This window comes from Prenolepis imparis, unplaced genomic scaffold (assembly GCF_030444845.1).
Source record: "Prenolepis imparis isolate NDT839.2.m4 unplaced genomic scaffold, iyPreImpa1.0 SCAF_2, whole genome shotgun sequence".
In the NCBI taxonomy this organism is placed as follows: domain Eukaryota; kingdom Metazoa; phylum Arthropoda; class Insecta; order Hymenoptera; family Formicidae; genus Prenolepis; species Prenolepis imparis.
Window position 1 is genome coordinate 20594617 of NW_028141160.1, and position 17814 is coordinate 20612430.

Below are 17814 nucleotides of genomic sequence, written 5' to 3' on the forward strand. Positions count from 1 at the left end.
TAAAATTTTTTCTTTTTTCAACATGTTACAATTCTCTCTGTACTAAACGTTTCGTATAGATGGTAAAAACGAACTTGTAAGTTAGACATCCTTTTTTTTTTTTTTTTTCGAACCAAAGGTCGGAACGTAGTCTGTATATTTATATATGATATCGAATTAATAAAGATCAATTAAGCCAGTTGGGTCGTTTACAATAATTGCTTAATTTTATTCTTCACTGGCGACACAAAAATAATCTTATATTTTTTATTTAATGTAGAATAAAAATAAAAAAAAACAAAGCAGATTTATTTCTTCCTTAGTATGCGTTTTAGCTGATATGGAACATAGATCTATGAAGAAAAGACAAACCATATTTTGAAAATTTTATTTAAAATAATTTTTGAAAAAAGCTACTAAAAATAATCTAATTGAGCGTAATGAAAAAATTAATCTGATTAATTTTTTTTTTTAATTTAAGAATTTTGATCCATTTTGGCGATCTATCATTTAAAAAAAAAAATACAAATTTTTTACTTTCATTGATCATATTAATTGATTAATTGTCCGATTAATCATTCATGCTATACGACAGCTTTCAAAATCGCATCATTTCTCTTCAAGTTCCGACTAAAGATTGAAATCGGAAAGCCACGATACCTATAATACCTAGAACTCAAGACTCGAAACTAGGACAGATCCGATCTTCAGCTAAACGACGCGATTCGAGATCTTCCGAGTTAAATTCGGCTCCAAAAACCACTGCACAATAATGGAATATATCCATGTTTCGGACTGTATAACGCCGTATCGTGTGAATGTCGAATGAACAGGTAAGACGGTGATAGAGTTGCAGTCGACTTTCGTCGAAAGTTTTGAGGAGCAACTTTCTTTCCGCGCGCACTTCTTGCGATCGTTAAATCGTAACGCGCACGTTCCACGCTCGTATATACAGCGGGGAACTGTAATGGTATCGGAGAGATTTACAGAATCTATCGCTACGTGCGTCTCAGGCTACGCTGCCACGGAGAGAAATTTTTTCTCACCACGTTTTCTACGTTCGATATATATATATATATATATATATATATATATATATATACACGGAGGAGATAAAGTTTTAAAAGTGGTTTTAAAATCTAACTCGCTTGACTATTTCGCTTTCAAGCTTACAAACCGTAACAATAAACAGCTATCGATGAATAATAAACACATCGGAGGTAATTTCTTATTGAAAGCGAACTGGTAAACATATTCAATTGCTCAAATATGCATTTATAGCCTATTTGAGAATAAAACATATTGTCGAAATATTGATATAAAAATTAATTATTAATTTATATTATTTATTTATTTATCTTTTATTTTTTACGTTAAGTTAAATAATATATTATGCTTACATTATATATAAATATATATATTTTTTTTAAACAATTAAGTTTTTTGAAACATGGATTAAAATCTTAAATTAATTAATTTAATTAATTTAATTAGACGTATAGAAATTTAATTACAGATATATCTTAAGTCTTAAACAATCGGCCTTTTCAAGAAATGAAAAGTAGTATTACTCTATGATTTTTCCGACGTTAAATTCACAGAAATGGCAATGTAATTAGAGTAAATTGCTTTAATTTCGCGCATAATTTCTGAGGGGTGGATATTTTTGTCGTGAGCGTCGTGAAAGCGAAACGCTCTCGCGAAAAGAAGCATCTAAAAATGCAAGAATTAATTTTGCACAAATTAAATTAGTATATCGAAGAGAAAGGAGAGAAAGTTTTAAAGAGCTATCCCCCCCCCCGTTTTTACGCACAGACCCCCGACCGAATTATTAATGGCGGACAATTTTCAGTCGACGCGGGCGCGAGCGAAAAGTGTACGCGCGTAATAAATGCGAGTATAGCGGCCATTTAATATCAATGAAATCCTTTTAGTGTCACAAATCCTGCGAGCTCGCCCCAGCTCGCGCCACGAAAAATCGCTCATGCATTTCCATTGTTTCCCACCCCCTTCCGCCGCGTTGAGAGAGAGCCACGAGCTGAGAGGATTTACATGCCGGCAGGAAAACATGCCGAGCGATAAACGGTGGCGTCGTGCCAGCAGCGATTAATAATGCGCTCGTTAATGCGGATTAAATAAATCGCGGTGTAAATTATGCGAGCAAAGGCTAATGAGGATGAAAGAAGAAATGGCTGAGTCGGCGATCCAGTTTCGCACGCCTCGCGCGTCAATAACGGAATTTCTAAGGGCACGCCCGACAGCAACAACGTTTCACCGTTTCACCCGAAGAAGATGTAATAAACCCCATTCAGGATTTGAATAATTTCTGTCCCTTCTTATCCCGTGAATACGGCGAAAAGTAGCGATAATGGTGTAGCAATGATTTTTCGTCGTAAAATGATAAAATTTTTTGGAGTATCGAGCAGTCATTATCATGAACATCGTGTTTTCTTCATTAAAAATTATTTCTCAATCTTTTACGCATAATAAGACAGAATGTGTAAACAGGTCAGATGCATTAAAGATAGAGCATATAAAACGCGTGAAAACGATAAATATAGTTTAATGATTGCAATATATAGTTTTTTTTCGAATAAATCCTTCAATTACAGTTCTACTTATAAGAAGAATTAATAATGTAATTTTTTTTAAATAGCAATATATGAGTAACAGACGTACGTATTCGCCTGTTGGAAATATGTCACAGTATGCGGTTAACAATTAAGCGACAAAAACAAAGGGATATTGCATCAAATGCAATTTATTGAATTTTTTTGTCGAGATATCAAAGAGATACTCTCGATGTTCTAAAACGTTTATTTACTTACATATATATATGTAAGTGAGATTTTCGATGTGGTCGCGATACGATGGTTTTCAAAAGCCGATTTAATCAAGATTACGTCACGTAAGAATGTGGCTGCTGATTTTATGAATAACATTGAATAATATTGAAAGGTATAAAAATAATGGTGGTATAAAAATGTTGTTACTGATATTCGCGATTCACAATAATCTACTAATATATAATTAATCAACAAGAACATTGATGGGATTTAATCAATTCTCACTGTCCAGTTTGATTAGCGCAGAAACGTGTCCACGTATTTGTTTGTAGATATGCTTATATTGGAGAAAGTGAAGGTTTTAGTGCGAAAACACATTAATATGCCAATTAGTAAACCTCATTAGCTAAATTAATTATCAAATTTGCTTAACGTATACATATGTTGTTATTAAGATATCGATTTCTCTAATACGGAATAACCGATTTTAATTCGCTATTATGTGGCAATTATAATACGCAGTGAAATTTAACTGCTGAGGGATTATAATTGCACGCAATTGTAGTTTAAATGTATTATTTATATGCTTTGGATATATATAATTACATACATAATTCGATATAAAACTCAATATATAGTTGACAAAAGAGTAAATATTAAATTCTAATTTTAACTCGTATTATAATGTAATTCGCAAACTCTTTTCGAACAGTAGAGCATGAGCAGTTTTTCAGAAACGTTTTTAAAAATCGGTGAAGATACTGTCCTGTTAACAACACGTTTAATAAGTTTTTGTTTTTCGCGCGTAAGCCATTTTTATCGCGCATATAAGCTCGTTTAACACAGAACATTAGCTTGATGCCGTCGTATATATTGTACATCGCGGACAGTGAAGATGTGATAGTTCGTAAGAGACTTGTTTTCTGTTTATGAAGCGTCCACCATTTTTACAAAAAAAAAAAAAAAATCGGTATTGGATCCACGTGGTAACCTTGATTCATCTTGTAATTAAAAATAGATAATCACATACCTGCGCTTTCATCGTGAAAGCATAATGTTATTGGACAAACAGAATTGTTATATTATATCTAATTGCAAAGCGTGATTAACTTCAACTAATTAGTGAATCAATTAATCTAGGATGAATTGACTTGTATGGATTGTTAGTAATCCATTAACCGACCCCAATATCGTTTAATAATATTTCTATATATTTTTCCTATCTCCAATACATCTTTTTACTATCTCCCGCTCTACTTGCTGGCTAAACCAACGGAAACTCGCGATCACCCGAGATTTGTGGAGTGTACCCTAATCGCGATTTATGAATACACCGGTAGCATTCCCGATTACGTGTTATTGCAGGTAGATAAAATATAAAATACGAGAAAAGGTACTTTGTCCTCAAAGATACTTTAGTTCTCGCTACGACTCTGGCCAGTATTGATCATCTATTTTGCGTAACTTGTAGCTCGTTCTTCAGGCCAGTATTGGACCTATCTTTTATTGCTCCTGTCCACACTTATTCTGGTTATATTTAGCAACTTTGACCTCTTATTATTAGAGAGGAACGAATGCATATGTAATGCAGGCATTCGATATCCGTTTATCAGTTAAAACTATGTTTTTATTGTTTAATAAGTATACTTCTTCGATATCTCAATAAGAATGTTGTCATCTTATTGGCTATTACTTGTTCGATCTGTGTCTCATAAATTAAATTTGAAAATCATATTTATTTATATTACAGATAAATTTGATATAGACTGACCTAATTTAGTGTGCATATACATATATGCATCATAATATTTGCATTGTTCGTGTTGAAACGCGTTAAGTAAATTTCTCCTGGCAAATGATCGTGAAGTTGGTATACAAAACTCCGCAACGGAGTATTCGTTGAGATAGAAAACAAAGACTGTTTTTTTTTTTTGTTTTTTTTTTATGTTGCTCGACTAAAATGAAAGTTTCGCAATTGGTTCGAGCGCCATTAGTATGTTAATTCGATTGAAGTTCGGTTAGCGTTGCTCTCTCCTTCCGGCCAAGTCCGACCCGAACGCATTAATATTCCCTCGCGCGTTGTCCAAACTATCCTCGTAATACTCGCAATAGTCGCAGGTTTCTTTCCTCTTCTACACCTCTTCTACACTCGCGCGCGCGATTCTCTCTTTTATTCTTTTCGTAATCTCTAGCAATCCGTCGATTCAAACTCGCTTCATTTCGATCACAACGACTTGCTATTTTGATGTCTTTATTCCGTCTGAACATCTCTTACATAAAAGTGTTGCTTGCTCTGTCTATATCAATCGCGAAATGTTTTGTTTATTCAAGAACAACATTGATAAACTGCAATAAATTATTTCTATGTTTCCGCGCGCATGATGTTTAATTTAATTTGAAGGGAAAGTCCGCGAAACTCATGATTATTTTATGAAGGAAAATATCTCGTTATTGCTTCGATATTTAATTACAATTAATTACAGTCGATACATTATTTAAATGAAGAAGTGTTTATTAAATATTAAAACTGCACATTCTCTCGTGTTTTACATATTAATAATGGATTAAAAATACATATTAGAAATACATAAATTTTAGATTTAAAAATATTTCCATAGTGTAAGCAGTAATGAGAAGAAAAAGATAAACCATTAAAAAAATATTGGAGGTATCAAAATTAATGATGGAGAATACAATGAAACTGTTAACAATTGAGAGAGAGAGAGAATTCAGTGATTTCCGCTGGACAGCCGCAATCGTATTTCAAACTTTTTCTTATTGTTGATACGTCGGAATTAATGTTTTAATCCATATCATAAGCCGAAGGGAAATTATTAAGTTAGCACCTGCCAATGAAAAATCACCGCGAATTAAGAGGTTTTTGTTCGATGAAAAGGAAACTTTTCCAATAACCGGTTCAAACTTTCGCAGAGAGAGACCGGGTATGCGTACGAAACGTTTCATTATGAGACGCTCCATCTTTATTACCGCGACATTGTATATTTCAAGTGTTTCACCGTCTCCGACTATATATTCCTTAACAACCGGCAAATCCCCGCGATCGTACTTCCGCGACTGCGGAATTCCCGTGAGGTGGGTAAAACTTTTCCAATAAGTTTCGTCACGCGATATCGAGCTTACCGAGACGGTCGGGCGAAATAAAGTCTCAAAAAATGGCCGAGTGGCCCCGCTGCTCTATACTTGCGTGCTTGATAAATCTCCGCGGGTCAGCGTACACCGGCATCATCATTATCCATTGACGCTGAAGGATTATTCGTGCGCCACGTTTCCGAAAGCAATTCTCACCCGCGTCTCGCTATCCCCAACTTTTTCGCAGAGAAATAAAGACTATTAATTTGCTCCACAATATTTTCTCTGTTATGCAATCATTAAGCACATTTTAACCTTTTCTCTAATCGATGATGTAATTCCAGATACAACTCTTATATAGAATACAAAAATAAGTAAAAAAATGTAGACTAAATTTTTTTCGCATAAAATTTTTGACTAAACTTTAAAATTTTTTTTTAAATACACTTTCTTAAGTTTAAATAATTTCCGAATTTATCTTGTGACAGCGACTAATATATAAATTTAGGACATTTTAAAATAATTTAAATTACAGATACAGCTGATACATTAAAGAAGTTTTAAAATATCAAGATAAACTTTTGTTCAATAGAAAAAAATATTGTATCTTTTTATACATATTTTAATGACTATTTTTGCAAGATAAATTCGATAACATATAACGCAAAGTTATCAGAAATCATTTAAGCTTAAAATAAGTAAACAAGTTATGAATTTTCCCATTTTTAAAGTCAAGTTTCTCGAAAAAAAAGTTCAAGTTACACTTTCGACTTTTTCCATGAGAAATTATCTTCTGTTCGATCGTGCTACGTTTTTCAATTTATTCTGTATTTCTTTCAAATTTTATTTGCGTTAAAAAAGAGAATCATATACTTTTTAAATTTATATTTATATACTTGATGACACACACACAATCGTAAAAATTTAGTCACAAGATCGAAATAATGAGACACGCAAGGGATTGCTCTCGCACAACTGTACTTGCATCAGTTTATTTATGCTCCGTGATATGCAGTAAACTTCCGTCAAGTTTATGCATCAATAACGAATTCTCAACTTTGCGGCAGCGTGGCAAAAATAAAGAAATACACGCGCTGATGGTAAGACGCGTTCACCAGGAGCGCAAACTTTCCACGGGAAGAGCGGTTACCTAAGTAAGTAAAGTTCCATGGATTTCTCGTCGTGTGGGACAAAGCGTCCAATAATGACTCACTTTGGCTTCAAGTATGTCGCACAACACGAGATACACAACTCACATCTTGCAGTTAAATAGTTGCCTCGTTTACGACGCTGCTCGGACGCGACGCTATTCGCGCCTGCATCGATCCTCCTTTGAGCGAGCACATGTAAGATGTATGGCACATCGTAAATCATTAAAGCCAATGTAACATCCGGAAACATTGTTACATTGTATAGAGAAAGCGTTGATTCGGAAATTATATATTAACGTCATTGATGAAAATAATGTCTTCTTCTACTCAATACTTTCCGCTTGTATAATATAATGATTTAAGGATGCAGTTCGCAATATTATTTCAAACAATATTTAATATTTATTTATTTCTTTTATATATATATAGGATTACTCCGGAATTATACTATTATTTAAAACGTCGTAGAAAATAAAAACAAGCATGTGTTGATTGCAATGTAAGCTATTACGTAAATATCGAACTATTGTAGAATATCAATCTAAAACTTTTTTTTATATTTATGTACTAAATTTTTTTTCCAATATAAATTAGAAAAAATACAGAAAAGAAAATATATAGATCCATCTTTTTATTTCTATAGTACTTAACTCTTCTACGTACGTTTTTATTTCTAATTTATTTATTCCAATATAAATAGCTTGAGGAAGATATATCTATCGTTCTTAAGATATTTATCTTTAAAAATTGGCTCAATAAGGCAAATCTCACAAAAATTTCAGCATTCCTCGTAATAATATAATATAGCAAAATATTTTACACTCAGAATATTAGATTTTCTTCTTGATTTGAGTGAATTATAAAATTAATTTTATACGAATAAAAGCTCCTTACTAAGACATAAAATATATATATAGAAACACATTAATGAATAAAAATTAGATAAAATAAAATTATTGAAGAGGATATTAATTAACTATATAAATCACGAGCTCGGGTGATACGAATAATATCAAGAGCCTCACAGTTGCACGAGATAGCAAAGAGGATCGTTAACCTTTCCGAGGAGATTTACGAGAAAGTAAAGGTAGTAAATATTCCAGGCGCAAGTGCGACGATGACTTGCCGTAAGATCGCGTATTTTCTCATGTCCCTTTATACGCAAATGACATGGAGTTCCATTATTACGGGGTGCGCAAACAATAACATTTCTTACACTCGCTACATAATGCCAGATGTTACCGTTCATGTGTCGATACCGCAGTATCGTTAAACTTGTTGAGGAAACCTGTAAAACCCGTTTCTGGATTCAATACGGAAGGCTTCGCTATTCTAGACGATCGATTAAACCGAGTTGCACGCGGCGCGTTTAGAAATTAAATTATTTCGATTAATGCTGTTATTGACAGATGAGAGATATAGAGAATTTAAATTACGTTTGAATTATCTGAAATACGACAAATTAATTAGTAAATTGAATAATCAAATAAAAGTCGAATATAGAAAAAGAAATGACATCGTTATATACGATCATAATAAGAGAATATTATAGTGCTGCGACTTTTAGCTATTTTGGAAATATTTTTTGCACCAAAATATATACTTTTTCTGAAATTTTTTACATTTGCATTTTTATTCTAAATTAGCAAATATATATTATGAATAATATATGATCATAAAAAGAGAAACTGTATATATATATATATATATATATATATATATATAAAATTTATAAATATATATTATAAACTATTCATAAGAAGAGGAGAAAAAATGCAAAGCGCGGGAAACATTCGACGCGCTCGAGGGTCGATTCCCTTAACATTTGATTATCGCGGACAGCACGAGATTCACGAGTGCCCTAATAACGACAGCACCGATCGTTCCATCCATTTACAAGCCGTGGATACCTCCAAAGTGGAGTTATCGGAATTACCGCATGCATACGTGCGCGAGTTCCCATACTGCAGGCATGTGCATACGCCGGTACATTAGTAGTCACTGATGTATGCCTCAGCATGCACGCTGGATTAGATCCAACGTGGTTCGGCACATCGCTCATATATAACCGCCTTCGTAGTTTCGTATGCCTGGCGTTGTTGGCAATGACTTACAAGTTGAGGTGAACTCTCCGCGAGCCGATCTTGCCCGAGAAGCGGCGCTTAAAATTCCATTTTTCATGCGAATAATAATTTTGTGTTTGCTTTCGGCTAAAAGAATTTCTAATAATGCAACGTATTTTACAAACATGTTTTAAATAATTTTTAAAAATTGAATTATTTTACGAGATTATACATACATTAAAACTCTAATATATATAATATAAGTTTATAAAGAAATATAATAATTCGTAATTTAAAAAATTAATTTGTAAAAGCGTTTCAAAAATTATGATATTAATGTATATATTGCAGACTATTAAAATAATTCAATACCAAAAACAAAAACTATTTAATTTCTATTTAATTTCTTTTATATAAATATTTCTCTCTCTAAAGTATATGTATATACACATTTACTGCAGAGAGGAGAGAAAGAAGAGAGAAACTATCTCGAAATAGAATTCAATTTTACTTTTTCTTATAGAGAAGTTATTATACCTTTATAGAAGCTTTTAAGAATAATTTTAATTCTCTTGGCTTTATTAAAACAAACTTAATTACGGTGTGCGCGAGTACAGGGAGGATTTGACGAATCAGTCATTCGTGGAATGACAGCAAACTAGCGTAATAGCGTAGCAGAATCTACACCGAACGAGGGAGCGCTATCTCCCTCGTTGTGTCCGTGCCATGCACTCGCAGATTTGCATTTACGTACTCAGCCATTTGCATCTTGTCCGAAGAGCTGCGGCGTTGAGAAGTGTCCGCACTTATGGAAATTCAAAGGAATATGATGTACGCGACGGCACCTCATGAGGACGGTAATGGATTTCACGCCGCAATCCGAAGACGATTTTGAAATCCGCTGAGAGAGAGCTTTCCAAGTCATTCTGGGCAAAACCGATAGCGACATTTTCCTCGATATAACTTCGCCTTGACGTGTGCATCAACGCTGCACAAAGTTTGAAATATAGCGAGAGCAACTTTTCATTTGTATGCGTCGACACATTGGGCACATCATAATTTCCGTAACAATGTGTCTTTTAACGAAAAACATTTTTCGTTATATCATTTTGACACACGAGATGACAAATATTTCTCGCTTAAAGATATTTCTGGCTCTCTCTCTCTCTCTCTCTCTCTCTCTCTCTCTTATATGAGATCTCTTTATTAAAAATTTAACTTCCTTACACTCTCCTAAATTTTAGAGATGTAATAAAGGAGGGTTTTGTGAGACATTAAAGATAAATATTATAAACGTGTATCGTAGTCTATAGTCTAACAGTTTCAACGTATTTTATAAATTTAATGTTTTCCTATCTGACATCTTCTCTTGTCTTTAATATTTCAGGAATCGATTTCACCGATGTCGATCAACTTCAATTTCTCTTATCTTCAATTTGATTTTTTAACTTATAATTTAAAAAAGAGAGACAAGAAATCACACTTAATTACAAAAAAGTTAATCAGAATGTTAAGATATGTAATTAAAAAACTGATTTTACGTGAAATTTCAAATCTTAACAAAAATCATTTATTTAAAGAATTGTTTTCTTACGAGTGGTATTCGTACAATATATTGGATACAAATCAGTTTAAACGTCGATAATCTGAGCGTGTCGCGAACGACGAGACAAGATCACGAGAGGAAGTCCTCGAAAAAGAGGGTAACAACGTCTGTCGCGACTCGTCAAACGGACTCCTTTGTTGTAAACCCCCCTCCTCCCGAAGTGTCGGGGGCGACACGCTACACACCGAAGGGAAAAGGGAGATCAACAGAGCGGTGGGCAAAAAATGCGCTTTCCATGGAGCAGACAGGGATGAAATGAAACGAACGAGCTCGCTTACCCTCCCACCCCGTCGCGGCGGATCTCGAGGCGAGAAGTAATTTGTAGGATCTCGTCTCTCCTCGCCCTTTTTACACGCGTCGCGCCGGGGTTCCCCATGCTTTTTGCAGCATTATATTCAGCTCGCCGAGGGTGGTGTCTAATCTTGACAGACGGCGCGTCTTGCGCCAGCGCGCTATCTTTAATATTTACGTTGCCGTCGCGGTTGAAGCGAGAGATGAGAAGCGTGCGAGGACCACGGGGCTATATTGCATTGATACGTGAACATTATCGCGCTACGCGTGCTGCATACATCGTGCAATACGTAGAAAATGCACCGATATATTCGGGGAGGTCCGATAAACTTACTCGTAAATTACGAGGATAAAAAGGGGAGCATAATGAGCATCGTAAAAATGTATTTATACATAGACTGACGCGTGAAAAATCACATATTGCTTTAGTGAAGCGTAATCCTATGCGATTCTCTCCCTAAAAGAAGGGATGCCTCGATGCCGTATTTATATTTTAATAGTCTTTTATCTGCAAATATGAAATTTACGATAGAGATCGCGAACTGTTCGATCTTTACGATTTATCACAGGATCGTTAATCGATAAAGAACCAGCTCGTAACAAACTGCTCGCAATTATTCTACCGAAAGCGAAAAAGGCTCTTTTTTCTTTTGCTTTTAAATCTTCATGGATGGTAGAAAATTTCTGATCTACGCGTGGTACCGCAGATGGTGTAACAAATATTCGAGAAAAATTACAGACGAAGCCGAAACGCGCTTTCAAGCCGCGAATTTATCCTTGTCGCAATGTGTTAAGTTTGAAAACGTGAGTACTCTAAGATTGTCGATACGAGGTGCCAGGCAATAGGGAAGAAATGGAGCTGAATATAAAGCAGTGACGCGCAACCTCCAACCAGTCATTAAGGCTCCTTCAAATGTCAAAGTGTTCCACAGATCTTTATACTTTATAGATTTCGAATAAAGATATAAAGTACTAATAAGTCCAGCTTCATATCACTTTCATTCAATTCATCATCTATCTCTTCTCAATTTTACTTCTAGAAAAAGAGATACGAAAAAATTAGTTAAAAGATTAGAGCGTCTAAGCAAATTCAACAGAAACTTTAAGTACTTTGATGATCAGAATGTGGAAACGGAAATGATTGCATCTAAATATGTTTAAGATAGGGCAATTTGCACGAGTAGTTTGAATAAGAGCGAAAATGCCGCAAACTGCGGAGGGTTGTGCATCACTGACGAAGGGAGATCTCGGAGTCTTTCGAGCGAGAAATAATAATGCAAATGAATAATGTCGCCATACCGGATGGTAATGCGATTTAACATTCTTCCCGTTCCAAAAAGACATAAAGGGCAGATTCTCTACCTTGTCCACCTTCCCTTTTCTCTCTCTCTTTCTCTCTTTCCTTAGCATTCGCGTGAATCGATTCGCGCGTAACAGATAATGGCACACAGCCAAAACAATCGCCGGCTGCTAAATTTCAAGTCAACAAACACGGGCGCATTGCCAAACGTTCTCTATCGGCTGTTCCTATAGGACTATAGGACATAGGACGTCTCAGAAAGGTGGATTTTTATATCTACTGCTGATGTCATCGCCAGCATCGCCAAAGTTTTCACCGTCGTAAGATTTGTTATCCGAAAAAAACGGCTAATCTCGGGGCTCTAATTATATTCATCTTCACTCAGCTTGTTCATTAAAGCGAGAGTACTGCTCATGAAACGCTTCGTATCACCTGTCTTGTCCGGATGTTCTCTAATTTCTACAGTAAGAGCTTGTTACGTAAAATATCGCAACAATACATTCTAAAGAATGATAAAAAAGTACATGAAATATATAAAAAAATATTCAAATTCATGTATATGCGCGTGAATAATATATAAAAATTTTAAAAAGAAAAAAAATTTTATATTATGTATAATTTTTATTCTTAATTGGTTTTAAATAAATGTACGTTAAAGAAATACTTTCCTCTATAACAGTTGCCTAGATAGACGCGTGAATTTGGTGTTTTATTTACTTTTTTTTTAAAATAATTTTATAAATAGAAGTATAACGACATGAGACACACACACACAAAATACTATATATCAATATTTATATTCCAATAAAAGAGACTCTATCTTTGCACGATCGTCTCTGATCAATTTCTTCTCGATAAAATAGTTTTCATTTTGTATTTAATAACACACACTTTGTTATATAAAACAAAAATATAATGTCGACGTCGAAAACACGATGTAGCTGGACGTATGAATATTACACGTTCTAAATCCATAAAGCAAAATGCAATTTTTGTGACAATGTTTATACAATTAAAACAAGTACTAGATTTAAAAAGACACTTCATTAATAAATATAGACTATAGAGGTATGAGGAAAACGATCGCGTAGCTGAATATAGTAATATTACAATATTAGAATATCTGCTCAAATTAATCCTGAAACCAATTTAAGAGAAGACTTGAATGACACGTTTCATTTATTAAATCCGGAAGCTAAAAATAAAGAATACAAAAATACTGGTAAATTTTTATGAATATTTTTATAAAAACTGTTTCATTTTATTTTTTAATAGTTGTGTACTTTTTTATACAATAAAAAGTAGCACATAAAAGATAGTATGAATTTGCCATTTGTTTTTTTATACGTTTTAATTATAAATTAATACTATATTTATAAATTAATACTAATTTTATTTTTGATCAATTTTTGTATCGTACTATTCGCACACAAAGTGTTCTGTGCACAAATTTTGGATATAATAATTTTTCTAAGTAACTTTAATCTATTTATGTGATACATCTTACCGTGCAATTTTCTTACTGTACAAATTGAAAACCGTATCCGGATAATTGCATTAAGATTTACGAGCTTACGGACTTTATATACGTGCTACACTGGATTTTGATCGTTCATAAATCTAACGCTATCGTGTATTCTGCTTCAGCATTCTCTTACAAACGATTCTATCTCAAATAAACAGACATTTCTCATCGTCGCAAGCAATGTGCAATAATATCACCATTCCATCTATATTTCTTTATTGTCTTTAGTGTCAATAAGTCGTGGATTACAATCAAGCTGTAAGAATATTACGATGTCTTAATTTCAAAGAAAGCAAAGCAAAGAATATAAAAACAGGAATAAAGCAATAAGTGAAAAATATAGATAGAAATAGCAGAAATTGTTTTCTATGTTATATTTCTCTCTGTTTACGCATGAATACATTCGAATAACGAAACTTTATTCTTCGATATTTAATTACTGTTCGTTCTCTGTAGCAATAATTTTACGTGTGGTTATATCCATATAACGAAGTATTTCAAATTTTATAGGAAATTCGACACTTGTGTTATTGTATTACTTATTGAAGAATATTTGAAAAGCTATTTAAAATATGATTATTTAGTTAAAGTAACTTCTTTAAAATTCTTTCTAAAAAGCAAAAATTATCTCTTTAACAAGTTAATTATACAGTAATTGTTAAATCCTTGTCTTGTTACGCAAACATTCAATTGAAAAGCGGGTCAATTATGTTGTTTTTTCGTTTTAATTAAAAGTTTTGTCAATCGTTTTAACAAACGAGTTTAACAATGAATAATACATGTATTTTGGCGTTCAATAGTATTTTTATTTATTTAACACTAATCTATTTAAAATAGAATTGTTAAATAATTACAACAACAGATAATTATATTCAAATGAATATAACACATATTTAAAAACTATTTAAAATAGAAAATACTGTGTAGATTTATAATATACACAAGATATATAATGTATGGAAATCCTTTTCCAAAAAAGATATGTAAAGTCGATACTCGCATATATCGAAGTTTATTGTTGTCGCTTTTTCGCGATGTTTATTGACTGTCAAGATTCGCGTTGTGCGTTATTCATAGTACCGAGAGGCTGTCATCGCGAGAGTTAGCAGTTTGACAATTTGTTCAAAATAAAATTAAATAAAATAATAATATTAGTTTTAAATAAAATGTTGTATTACTTTAAATTCAATTAATATTTTTGATATTTATCAACTGATTTCTGTCAAAAAATATTAATTGCAGATAAAGTATTATAACATATTAATTGCAATATATTACTATTTTAATATTTTTAACATATTATTATTTTAAAATTTAATTAGCAAATTAACGCTTTATTAATATTTTTTTGCAGAAATCAGCTGATTAAAGCGTTAATTTGCTAATTAAATTTTAAAATAATATGTTAAAAATATTAAAATAGCAATATGTTGTAAATAATATGTTATGATATACCTTATCCGCGATTAATATTTTTTGACAGAAATCAGCTGATAACTATCAAAAATATTAATCAAGTTTAAAATATTATAACATATTATTTTATTTTCCACAAACTGTTAAACTATTAACCTTCGCGATGACAGCCTCTCGATGCTACGAATATAATGCACAATGCAAATCGAAACAGTTAATCAGCATCGGAAAAGATGCAACAATACTTGCAAGAATCGACTTAACGTGCCTCTTTTAGAAAGGGATGTTATAATATTTTAAATTCGATTAATATTTTTGACAATTATCAGAGCTGATTTTTGTCAAAAAATATTAATCGCAGATAAGATATTATAACATATTATTTAAAACATATATGTTACTATTTTAATATTTTCAACATATATTATACCCCCAGTACCGCTATAGAAATATTATAAAATAAACAATTTCTCACTCACCGATACGTGCAATAGCGGAGTTGTAGTACACAGCACATTGATCTGAAAACAAAATATTCAAATTATGTATATACATAATTGTGTCGAATAGTGTGTGTCGAATATCTCATAAACAGTTTAGAAAAAATGTTTTATTTTGCATACCTCACAGTTGCCCCGATGTCGCCCGATGCCTCCCCGGGCCTCCTCCTCCTCTCTTGGTCCATGGTAGCACTCACGACACTCGCGAAAACACGAATAATTACGATCGCCCGACACTTTACACGGCACTCCCGTTACGCGAAACTTTACACGGCACTCCCGACACGACGCGTGAATCGCACTGTGTATCGCAATGCTACCTGTAACAAATAAAATACATACATATATTAGAATAATCTTATTATTTCGCATTATAACATACACAATATAAATATGTAAGCTAGAATTAACGATATATCCACGGATCGCAACACATTCGCGCGCGCGAAACAGTTTAAGTTGGGTTATGTTGGCAAGAAATTTTGCATCGAATTTTTCGCGAAATATGCTTTTCGAACAATTACGCCTACATATTAACGTTGAAATTATGATATGCGATTGATAAATATTACAATACAAAGGTTAGAAATCGTTTCTAACGATTATGCTTACTAATTAATCACAGCGGGACGTAGCTCCAACTGCCTGATACTCGCGGCGTTTCGGTAATGGCCGCTTTTCTACAAACATCGGCAACTTCACTCTAATAGCGCGCGCGCGATACTATATACATGACTTATATAATATTAATAATTAATTAAAACTCGAAGGAGATTCGTTCGAAAAGATATAGCTTTAGAAAGAAAAAATATTAATCGAGAATAAGATATTGTAACATATTACTATTTTAATTTTTTAACATTATTTTAAAATTTAATTAGTAAATTAACGCTTTAATCAACTAATTTCTGTGAAAAAATATTAATCGAGTTTAGACAAACTTTATATTATTTTTTAAAAGATATAATTTTTTTAAACATAAGCGTAGCGCGTGCTTGTGTTGTTCTAGTTAATATAAAATTGATATAAAAATATTGATTTTCTGTAATTTTTTTTAACTTAAAAAACTAGATTGATTTACGCTCAATCTCCCGGAATTCTTCGTATGACTATTTTTATTTTATTTCAAAAATCCATTGTTTCAAAACGATCTATATGACCTATTGTCTCTAAAAATATGTTTCGAAGTTCAAAGTTATTTTTGTCATGTCAACTTCGGAATCGAGTGCAATCCGTTTTATATGGATACATGCGTCATCCACAGCGATATACATAACTTACGAGGAAATAGAATACCGCGTCTATGGACAAAGGATATCTCTCTTCTATGCTTTTCGAAAGATCAGATTCAAACTACGACCTATTTACTACATCCCAAATTTGACAAAATCAGCGGATTTCCGATTGACTGCCTTTGAAAGAAACTACTTTATCTTGCCATTATATTGTCTGATCTCACGTTCACGAATAATATACTTAAATATTTTTGCAAATTCTTTAGCAGACGTTACCATGTTATAATTTATCTGCATGTTCAAATCCTACATGTTAATCTTTAATATTATATGAGCACTTTCAAACGTCAACACACATATTCTAAAATAAAAAGTAGCATGTGTTACAAATTTATCTACATTTTTATAATTATATTGAAAATTAAATTAATAGCATCAAGAATATAAATAGATAATAAAGCTATTTAAAATAAATTTTTTCAGCCAATTTTAAAAAATTTGTTTAATCGACTTTAATGTTAAATCTAAATCTAATTTTAATGAAAGAATAAAGAGAAAATTGCTTTTTTATAATGTGATATTTTGATCAAGCCGAGTACCAACCACATTATATGTAAAATAAAATATTTGAAGAATCATTTATTAAATGTAATAAATGATAATCTTTCACACATACTTATTAAAGAGTATTGATTTTATCGGACAATTAATCTATTTTCTATAAAAATAACGGAACTTTTGCGACCGTCTATATAATTAGAAATACTGAAATATTGCCAAACTCCTTTTGGAATACATTTACCATACAAATATTGATTACGCTACGGAAAATTAAACTATCTTGTTACATTAGACCAGAAGATTATTATCCC

General features: G+C 32.6%; 1 protein-coding gene and 1 long non-coding RNA gene across 2 annotated transcripts in view; one reads left to right on the forward strand and one right to left on the reverse strand.

Annotated features, from left to right (window-relative positions):
• LOC145932589 (neuronal growth regulator 1) overlaps positions 1-16004 on the reverse strand; it is a 106236-nt gene extending 90232 nt beyond the window's left edge. The window contains exons 1-2 of the mRNA XM_083031632.1: positions 15831-16004; positions 15687-15728 (exon numbers count right to left, since the gene is read on the reverse strand). The gene's annotated coding sequence lies outside the window, so the exon portion shown is untranslated. The remainder of the gene's footprint in view (positions 1-15686; positions 15729-15830) is intronic.
• The window catches only part of LOC145932591 (uncharacterized), a 213563-nt gene that overhangs the window by 174207 nt on the left and 21542 nt on the right, over positions 1-17814 (forward strand). The gene's annotated exons all lie outside the window — the stretch shown is intronic.